Source organism: Myotis davidii, unplaced genomic scaffold (assembly GCF_000327345.1).
Source record: "Myotis davidii unplaced genomic scaffold, ASM32734v1 scaffold204, whole genome shotgun sequence".
NCBI lineage: Eukaryota > Metazoa > Chordata > Mammalia > Chiroptera > Vespertilionidae > Myotis > Myotis davidii.
In genome coordinates this window covers 42,162-53,632 of record NW_006299715.1, presented here as the reverse complement: position 1 = coordinate 53,632, position 11,471 = coordinate 42,162, and positions in this window count along the sequence as shown.

Below are 11,471 nucleotides of genomic sequence, written 5' to 3'. Positions count from 1 at the left end.
AATGTATAGAAAAATCTCCAAATATTTGGAAATTAAGCAACGCATTTCTAAATTACTCATGGTCAAAGAAAAACACACAAAAGTCTAAAACTATTTCAAAATGAATGATAATGAAATATAATATAGCAAAATTTAAGGGATACAGCTACCATTTAATTATGATTTAATATAAGCTTGGTAGCTTAAATGGCTTAAATGCTTATACTGTATTAAAGATAGTTCTATAATCAAGTACAGAAGTGTCCAGTTTACGACATAAAGAAAACATAAATTAAACCCAAACTAGCTAGAAAGAAGAAAATATTAAGGATAAGAGCAGAAATCAATGTTACAAACAAAAGGAAATAAAAGAAAACCAACAAACCCAAAAGTTGGTTCTTTGAACAATTAAAATTAATTAACAGCGAGCAAAAGTAATAAAAAACATAAGCAAAAAAACCCAAAATTCCTAAAGAATAAAACAGATCGTACATACATTGGAAGGCTATTAAAGACAGATCATAAATACCTTTCTTTCAGTGAGGTTGAAAAATATAATTCCATAGAGACAATACTAATACAAGAAGAAACAGGAAATCTGAACAGTACTCCAATTTTTTTATATATATATTTTATTGAGTTTTTACAGAGAGGAAAGGAGAGAGATGGAGAGTTAGAAACATCGATGAGAGAGAAACATCGACCAGCTGCCTCCTGCACACTCCCCACTGGGGATGTGCCCGCAACCACGGTACATGCCCTTGACTGGAATCGAACCTTGTGTGTGTGTTTTAATATATTTTTATTGATTTCAGAGAGGAAGGGAGAGGGAGAGACAGAAACACCAATGATGAGAGAGAATCATTGAGTGGCTGCCTCCTGCACAACCCCTACTGGGGATCAAGCCCGCAACCCAGGCATATGCCCTTGACTAGAATCACACCTGGGACCCTTCAGTCCGCAGGCTGACGCTCTATCCACTGAGCCAAACAGGCTAGGGCCAGCACTCCATTTTTTAAAAGAAATTAGCAACTTTCCCACACAAAGAAAGCTCTGGATCAAGCATGTCAAATTCACAGCCTGCGGGCCGCATGCCTCATTTATTTGGCCCGTGTTAGCCTTTGAGTTTGACATGCTTGCTCTACATCATGAAGGATCCTATAAAAAATGTTAAAATTATAACACAAAATTCACAAACTTTTTAAGAAGGTCGAGAAAGAGAGAACATTTCTGAACTCTTTATAAGGCCCCCATAAGCCCAATCATAAACAAATCACAAATAAGCACATAAGCCTGATACGGACAATACAAAGAAAGGAAAGTCCAGATTATGTGCCCTAAGCATAGATACAGAAATCCTTAACAAAATGCTAATGAGTAAACGGATGGTAGGTGGAGCAGTCAGGCTTCTCACTACTAGAATGGGCGGTTACTGGTAAGCAAAGGATCAGGTCAGAATGAGCCATAACTCTGCATGAGATTTGGAGACGTCAGTATGCATTCATGTTTTGCTTAATATAGACCTACAGGGATAAACATAGAAATATTACACATGTTAGTATACACACATCCAGTTCCAAACTCTGTGCACTTAGGGGGCCTAGAAGCAATGACACTGATAGAAGAAAGAAAAAAAAAGTGGGAGGAGGTGAGGAGGCAAGCTTGCCTTACCAGATTTTTTAGAACATAAAGCCACTGTATCTGAAACATACTGGAAATTCACAAATGGAAAGTGAGGATGTGATAAAGGTGGGCAAAGATGGGTTTATTTAAATAAGTTTTGCTGGAAACAATTGCCTGCCAAATGAAGAGGAAAAAAATATACCTACATAAAAAAATTCCATGGCTATTAATTATTTAAAGGTAAAAATATATAACAATAACTACTTAGAAGAAAATATTTGCATGCCCTTGCCATTTGTGGTCATGTTGTATGTATTGGGGGTACTTTTTTAAAAAGAATAGTTTATTGATCTTTAGAGAGAGAAGAAAGGAGAGGGAGTGAGAAACATCAGTGTGAGAGCACAACATCCACTGGCTGCCTCCCCACCAGGGTTTGAACCCACAACCCAGGCATGTGGCCTTGACCAGGAATTGGAACCAGAAACCTCCCAGTATATAGTATGAAGCCCAACCAACTGACCAAGGCTGGGGTTACTTTGTAAGCAACACAGGAAACAACAACAAAGGCAGGGAAATGAAGAAACATTTGACTGGGAGGCAAGACTTCAGAAGAACGTTACAGCCAGTGCTAACTTGGGGGGTAGGGGAGGGCAGGCCAGGTTTCTATAAATTATGAGTAACAGTGGCCACTGGAGTCCCGGCAACACTTTGGAAATTAATCTGATAAACTCTGTGAAAATGACAAATATATGTATCCTTCCCACCACTTCTAGAAGAATTAAAAGTATACTTCCTGAAGTAGGAAGTAGAAAGGAGGAAGGGTGCTTAATGAAGCATTGTCTGCCAAGTAACAAAGCAAAAAAAAAAAAAATTAAAGTTCAGTAATAAAGAGGTCTTAAGTGTACTCTCACTGTGGAATAGTATACAACTAAAAGAATGCTTTAGCATCGTGTGGATTTTCCCAATGAAATAGTCAATATGAGCTGCAAGTAATAAAAGCACCTTGCTGAGAAATGTATATAAAATTGGTCTATATTTATAAAAACAACTATTCCCCACCACACATAGCCAGCTATTTTTTTATATTATCATTATATAAGAACATACTAGGTTATTAAAATTTGTTATGGTGGATAGGGACCTGTTTGAGAAAGAAGAACTGGTTTGGAGACAGATGAGGAAAGAGATTACTGTGCAACATGGAAAACACTCCAGCATCGTGTCAGAACAAGAGTAAACCAGAACATTGTTAACACACCAGCAAATGTGTGAAACCAAACATGTATGTGGGCATGATTAGAGGGAAGCATGGGAAAATGAAAACTTCTTCATTGGCTGCAAAAAAAGAAAAAATATACATCATTCTTTGGTACCAAGCCTCTTAATGCATCCCTCTAAAATGATCCCATATAATAAAAGGCTAATATGCAAATAGACCAAACAGCAGAACAACCGAACAACCAGTCGCTATGACGGGCACTGACCACCAGGGAGCATGTGTGGAACATGGAGTGTTGGCCACAGCAGGATAGTGGAGCAGGTGAGCGGAGGTGCCAGACCAAGGCTGGGTGCCAGTAGCTGTCATCAGGGCAAGCCTCTGGTGGTTACTGAAAATTCTTGGTTCCTGTGTGCCGCGGTCCTGTCCGCCACTCACACCTGCTGCCAACGCCGGAGCCACCACTCGCAACCATTGCTGGTGCCCGTCACCCGTCCGGATCACTTGGCACCATCAGCGGGTGTGAGTAGCAGCTACCTGCCCTGATCACCCCTGAGGGCTTCTCTACCTCCCCCCGGCTCCTGAGGGGCTATCTGGGCAGCAGCCACGCTCATACCTGCTGACAGCACCAGCCCCACTCACACCCGCTGCTGGTGCCATCAGCCCTAGGGAGCAGTGGCAGTGCATGGGAGCTGCAGCAACGCAAGTGGGGATGCTGGTAGACAGGGCACTGGGGGCTGAGGTGGGAGGGGCCAGGCAGGAGCACGGAGGATGGGCCAAGACCTGCCCCTGTGCTTACCACAGCCTCGCGGCCCACAGGTCCTTTCAAGGTGCATGAATTCATGCAGTGGGCCCCTAGTATTACCTATAAAACACAATTTGCTAAGTCAACAGCTCTGGGCAATTTCTCATCATATTTGCAAGCAAGCAACACTCTTCACATCTTGAGTCCCTTTCCAAATACACATATAACTCAAGTCCCCCATTTTAACTTCTCTTTAAAAACTGGTCTTTTTCTCTAGGGGACAGGAGACCATGTACATGGGAGAAGAGCAGAGGTGGCCTGAGAGTATCTGCCATGTTGATGTTTTGTTTCCGAGGAGGGAGACCTGAAGTAAATACACTCTGACATCAGGATGCTCTGAGGCTGGGTGAAGAGTACATGGGTGTTTGCTGAATACTCTGGCAATAGCTTTAAATAGCCCATCATCTACGGAGGCAGGAGCCTCCAAGAGGAAAGAAACCCACTTTCTGGCTTGAGGAGTCCCTGGCATGAATAACAGCTCCTACCCAATCAACCCCAAGTCAGCAGGCCCTGCCAGGGACCCTAGTCTTCCCACTGGATTCCCATTACTTCATTATAATAAACGGGGGACAAACAGGGATCCCCAGACATTCAAGGAAAACCTCTCAAGAGAATGGGCGGGGCGGGGGAGGTAGAAGCAGGTATAAGGGAGGTAAGTGGTGATGGGGGGAAATAATAAAGAAGATGGAAAAAGAGAAAGGGAATAAAATTGTCACCAACAAAAGAATAAAAGAACTATTTTAAAATTCTAAGTAGTATAATCCCCAGAGAGATTAGAGAATGCCCTGCATTCATAAAATTCCATAGGAAAAAAAATTATACATATCTTGCAAGATAAAAATCAAGAAAATCTTCCAGGAAGTAAATAGAACAGAAAAAAAGAAGTAGAAAATATAAGAGAAGAGATTGAGAGGCAAAGAAGATCAACCAAGAAGTTTCATTATCTGGCTAATAAAAATAATAAGATGATGATGACAATGATGATGATGATAGAAACAGATACTATAGAGAAAAAACGTGTTTTTAAATCCAAAATTGAAGGAGAATAGTTTATATATTTAAAGCTACATTAACTGAACAGAATGACAGGTGATGACAGAGGATGGATGGATAGATAGATAGATAGATAGATAGATGATAGATAGATAGATGATAGATAATAGATAGATGATAGATAATAGATAGATGATAGATTGATAGATGATAGATAGATAGATAGATAGATAGATAGATAGATGATAGATGAGAGATAGATGAGAGAGCAGGTAAATAGATACATCATCACAAATGATAAAGAGGAAACCTGAAGGCTCCTGGGAGGCAGAGGGGGACACTCTCTAAGCGAAGAGAAGCGGGCCTCCCAGCAGCGCCTCACCCAGCTGAAACCAAGAAGACAGCAGAGCTCTGCACCCAAGGGTTTGAGGAAACCGTGCTTTCATCCATGTAAGGGATGAAAAGATCTTTTTAGACATTCAAGGCTTCCGACAACTCACCTCTAACCCTCTTCCTCAGTAAGTTTTTTGAGATAGTCTCTGGCAAATAACAAGCAAGCAACAAACAGAAATCTAAGGGTACCCGGGGTTTTAACACAGACCAGACTGAAGAAGTGCAGAGGATCCAGTGGGGGCAGGTAGACACCAGCACAGACGAGAACTGGAGGTCTGGGCATGTCAGGGAGGAGATCTGGGAGCTGGAAATGGGGAAGGGACCTTTTTAGAGCATCCCATTGAATAGAGAGGTTGAAAGAGTTTAAAGCTACAGCCATCACTGGGGATCTGCTAGGGATTGTTTCTAGGACCCTTTCGGACACCAAAATCCATGGATGTTCAAGTCCCTACATACAAGGGTATAGTGTTCACATATGTATAACCTCCACACATCCTTGCACACACTTTAAATCATCTCTACATTACTTACACTACCTAATACAGTGTGCATGCTGTGTAAATAGTTGTTATACTGTGTTGTTTAGAAAATAACAATAAAAAAATTTTGGTGTGGTCCTAAGCAGTGTGGCTCAGTGGATAGAGCGTCGGCCTGCAGACTGAAGGGTCCCAGGTTCAATTCCAGTAAAGGGCATGTACCTTTGTTGCGGGCACATCCCCAGTAGAGAGGGTGCAGGAGGCAGCTGATCAATGCTTCTCTCTCATCAAAGTTTCTATCTCTCTATCCCTCTCCCTTCCTCTCTGTAAAAAAAATCAATTATATATATATATTTTAAAAAGGTAAACCTCTTTTAAAAAAAAAGTTTGGAGTAATATCGATAAATCTAGGTCACATATACCTGCAACTCAGGTCACTAGGAAAGCTCATCATGAAGCTTGAAAGTGCTGAAAAAAATATCCATTTTAGCTCCCATTTTCCAGCATTTCAACATCAGCATTCTTTTTTGCCTTCTCATTGCTCACCGTGGGTACTTATAAATAACACACAGTTGTGAAGACGTGGCTCAGAACTTCACACTGAGCGCCCTGCTGGGGAGCGTTCTCCGCTGAGGGAATGAGCCACATGAGTGCTCAGCTGGGCATCCGGGACCATGCCATGCACGCCCAGCTCTGCCTACTTTAAAGGCAGCAAGAGGGCGCGTGGCCCTTCACGCCGAGATTCTAATAAAAGCGGTGAGAGCCTCCCATGCGCATCCTCGGAGATGCAGTGGCCCTGGCTTCCATGGGGGGACATGAGGGGACTCTTGAGGGGGCGGGGTCGGAAGAGAAAGAAGACCTCTATTTCTTCTGCAGGCTTCTCAGAGGTTGCTTCCGCTGAACTGTGTGAGTTTGTACATCATTCAACATAAACTGCTCATTTTTCATATCATGCTGGCCCGTGCTTTGCCCACTCCCACCCTTTAATTTCCCTACCGACACTGAGTCAGTTTGTTCTGGGTTTTGCAGTGAGTGACAGGAAATCCGAAATATAGAAGCCTATCTACCTCTTAAGTAAATTAAATCTGGGGGTGAGCAGTGGGCATCAGTTATGAGCAGTGGGGGTCCGTGATTATCAGGGACCCAGGCTCCTACCTATGGTTCCCCATCCTCAGCCAGTTCTATCCACTTCATGGCCCACGTGGCTGCTCCAGCTCCAGCCATTGCCTCTTCATCCCTGCATCCAAGCCAGCAGGATGAGGAAAGTGGCCAAGAGTCGCATGTCCCTTCCGTCAGGGACACTTCTGGATGTCATGGATACTCTGGTTCTACTTACTTCCCATTGATGCTCACACACGTAGCTACAAGCAAGAAGTGCACGTTCGGTCTTTTTTTCCTGAGCAGCAAGAAATTGGAGGAGGGTTATTACCAAGAAGAAAAGGAGAAACAGATTTGGGGAAGCAGCTAAGAAAAGTCTGCTACCATTGTACTCATGAACTGCGGGTAAGTGCTGGTGAGCCCGCCATCTATCCATCTATCAGGGGTCTTGGTGAAGGAGAAGCCTAGTGGTCAGCTGGGCAGAGAGGAGCCCCGTGTAGCAGCGGGCACAGGCTGAGGAGCAGCCATAGGAGGTACTGGGGGAGGCAGTGTAGGGCAGGACTAACTCTATATGGAAGGACCAGGTCTTCCCTCATTCCTATCCCGTTTGAACCTACTCGCGTCTACTGCTGGGGGCGAGGACGCTGCCTGAGCCGGGAGTGACCGCCCCCAGTCAGTATTCCTCTACTTGTTCTGCTGGTCCCACCGCGTGTCCAATTGCTATGAAAGTTTCTAAACGCTCATCTCCCTTTCTGCACCCATCCCCTCCCTGGGGAACCGCAGTGGGGGCCGGTCCCTGTCCCCACCATGCTTTGCCTAGCCCTGGTCTGGGCAAGGGGCGCCGATGGCTCGGACAAGCTTGGACTTGGAAGCCGGCCTATTCTGCGCCCGGCCTTGTGTGATCCTCCAGGACGATAATTGCACTTGATTGAATGCAAGCGTTGCAGTCATAGTTCAGGATTGCGCAACGGGAGGCCAGGGGGCGGCGCACAGCGCTGCGTGACGTCCTCGGCTATCCCGCCGGCGCTGGAAGTCCAGCCTCCGCTCCTGCTCCAGCTCCGGTCCGAAAAATAAGCGAAACAAAAGCAACGAAGCCCATGGAGATTCTCACAGGGGCAAGTCGGGAGCCCAGGATGCAGCCCTGACAGCCCGGCGAGCGCAGAGCCGGCAGCTCGGGCTGAGCCTGGTAGAATTCTACGGGAGCCAGCAGGGCAGCTGCGCAGCGACGCCACAGGCGGTTGGTGGTACTGCAGCGCACTACGCTTGCGGGCGGGGCCAGCCTCCTGGCGGGCTCCTGGGTTCTACTGGCTGCGCATGCCCAGTGCGCTGCTCAAAGCTCCCCTCCAGCAGGCCAGTGGGTGGTGAAGCAAGACGTGAGCAACCCGGAGCTCCAGGGAAGGAGGCAGGGCGGCTGGGATCTGAGCCTAGCCCTAGCCGCAGGCGCTGTCCTCTGCCCGACTACCCCCATGGAAGGTTGCTCCACTCACTCCTTTTTACTGTTAAGAAAAGCGCCTCAGAGACTGGCAGTAACTTGCCCGAGGTCACACAGCTGGTACAGATGAGTAATGGGATCAGGATTGGACCCTGCAGCCTCCACTCCCTGCGTCCGAGGACTGGGAGAAGAACTGAATTGAGCTCGGGGACCGGGGCAAAGCATTTATCCCTCTTTCACCGATGAGCAAACTAAGGTCAAAGAAATTACTAGACATTTCTGAAATGTTTTCAACAACAAAAAAAGCCACCGCCTTGGATGTCCTGTTTATGCATTGTCTTGAAGCGCCAGAGATTTGCCTCCCCTCCCCCAATGTTAGCCCAAAATTCCCAACCCGCTGTTAGAGACCTGGCCCTTTTGCAAGGCACAGTGGGGTAGGGTGCCTCCCTCTGAGCCACAGCCCTGGCTGGCAGAACTGAGGAAATGACTCCTTAAGGTCGCAGTTTGCAAGTAACTGGGATGATCCCAATCTGCACTGCGCTTCCTGCTCTTCCTCAAACATGCCCAGCGTATGCCCTCCTCAGGGCCTTTGCACATGCTCTTGCCTTTATGTGAAGCTCTTCCACCTTCCTGCACTGGTTCCTACTCATGACTTAGAGCTCATCTTCTGACACTCGCTTCACTGAGCCATTCAGATCCTTTCTCTTGCTTTGCACTCCCTTCCACATCACACCCGCCAGTTTTATTTCCTCCCCAGTGGGCCTCTAGCACTCCCCGGTTATTTATCCCATTAATTGTTCGAGCTCTACAACCCCCTACTAAATGAATGCTCCCAAAGAGCAGAGCCTTATCTTGCTCTTCATCCTATCCTCGGCATCTAACCTGTGCCTGCAAGGAACAGGCATTCAGATGTTTGTTGAATGAACAAGTGAGCAAACATTGGCTCCCAGCCATGACACTCAATGACTGGGTTTGTTCGTAAGCCTTTCCTCTTTTCTCCTGCATGTTAGGCAACCATCTCTGGGAGTTTCTTAGGGTTGCTGTAACAAACACATTTATTATCTTACAGTTCTAGAGGCTAGAAGTCTGAAATCAAGGTGCAGCAGATCCTTGCTCCCTCCAAAGCCTAAAGGGGAATATCCTTTCTTGCCTTTTCCAGCTTCCAATGGCCCCCAGGCGTTCCTGGCTTGTGGCAGGTCGCTCCAATTTTGACCTTTGTCTTCCTGTGGCCCCTTTCTCCCTGGGTCTCTGTGTCTTCACACAGCAGCCTCCTCTCTGCTTCTTCTTTAAGGATGCCAATCATGGGATTAGGGCTCACCCGATGACCTCATCTAAACTCTGTCTGCAAAGACCCTCAATTCCAAATAAGTGCACATTCACGGGTGTGAGTCTGCATCCTCACTCACTGGCAATTTAGGGCTCTAACATATCTTTTGAAGGGGGGACATAATTCAACTTGTAACAGAGGTGACCCATGGAACACTGGAAAGAGATTTAGACAAACGAAGCTGGAAGATGGGGAAAGAAGACCTGAAGGGCTGTCCTGCGTGTAGGACAGGAGCACTGGTTGAATGTCCAGAATAACATGTCTGGGTGAACTCTCCCTGCATCGGGACTTTTAGGGAACAACACTTCAACTTGAGGGGTTCCTATCCCTGCTTGGCCCTTTTGCAGGCTGTAAACTCCTCATTTCCCAACCCTTCACGAAGTATTTTTGTCACTGAATTTGGGCTCCTGAGAAATATTTAAAAAAGAACTGCTACTGGGCACTTCTTATGTGCCAGGGACTGTGTGAGCCCTGACCTGCCCCCTCCCATGTGATGCGGAGGACTCATTTGTGCGATCGGTCCTGTTATTCTCTGACCTTTACATGAGTCCTGAGGTTCAGACAGGCTTGGGAGCAGGCTCACAGCTTCGTGCCAGTTGGGGTTTCTACCCAGTTCTAACTGCAGGGAAACGTCCAGGAAATCCAGAGGGACTTCCATTCATTCTACTTGACTCCAAGAGGGCCCAGCTCTCTGCGACGCATGGGTGCAAGTTACAAGGAGATGAAACAAATTAGACTAAACTTTCGGGGGGACATCTCTACCACTCAGACTTGGAATTCTCCAATACTTAAAATTAACAGTTTTCCCTGATGTGACTCCTTTTGTTGCTAACAATTGCCAGGCAGTGGCCAGATTAGATTCTCACTATCCTTCCCAAGCCCACCTCACTCTTAAGGGGGACTATGAACTCTGTCCTATACTCTCTGCTATGGACTCTTAGTACATAAATGTGTGTTCTGAGAAGACATCCACTAGCTGCCAGGAGCCCTCGGAGACAGGGCCCTCGGCAGCAATGGGTAGCATATGGCAGCACAGAGCCCATGCTGGTGATCCTCTCGGGGTTGGTATTCTCTCCCTCGGGCTCTGGCTAGTTCAGGCGGGGACGGTTTTGTCCTCCTGCTGATCCTGTGGCTGACTTTGTGTCTTGGCCTCCATCTGTCCGTGTTGAAGAGTTGCCCCAGCCCTGCCTTCCTCCCCGCTTCTGGCCGATGTCCACGCCTGACCTCTGGCCTCGACAGGAAGGCGTCATTGATGGGAGGTGCGGGGAGCGCTCAGAGAAGGAGCTTGTTCCTTCCCGAGCTTTGAAACAAACTCTCGGCTGCGGTCCCTGGAGAAACTGCGCTCCGCGGTGACGCTGCTTCCCCACCACACTCTGCCCTGAGGAGGCAGCAATTATATTTTATAAGGAAACGCATCTGTGTCACTGATTGTGGGGACTCTAGCGACATGGTCCCACTCCATCCTCTGGGAGGGTCTATTCTAAGTACTTCTTCCTTCCGGAAGGACAGCAGTGAGCGGGTACCGGGGTGGAGTGCAGGGAGGTTCCCAGAAATGGTGCTGGAGCCGAAGAAGCAGGAAGAACCACTGGCATCCCATGAGCTCACTCCATCTACAGACTCTCCCACAATCCTTGTCTTGTCTGACCCTCACACCCACCTACGTAACCGACGAGGCTTCAGGGCTGAGGCTCAGAGAGGCCAGGGACCTCCTCGCCCAAGGCTAAGGCGTAGAGGAGTCGGGATTCGAACCTGGGCCTTCTGGACCATCTCACACACGGCTGCTCTCAAGAGAGGACTTGGGAGAATGAAGACCTGACTCCTTTCCTCTGTCGTCGCTCGCTGGCTGCAGGACTTCAAGCTCCACGATGGCAGGGGTGGCCCCAGCAGGGCACAGAGAGGGTGCCCACGGGTGGGCACTGGGCCCGCGCTGGAAGCAGGCAGCCCTGCATGCACGGAGGTGCCTGGAGCTGCTGGACCCTGCACGCAGCGGGTGTGGACGCTCTGGGTGGGCTGAGCTCTCAGCCTGGACCCGGGCTGTCAGGTCTTCGGGTTTGCTCTTCGGCTTTGCAGGGCGCAGGGACCAGGCGGGACCACAGCCTCCGCTCAGGACCGGGCACCAGCCCCGAGCG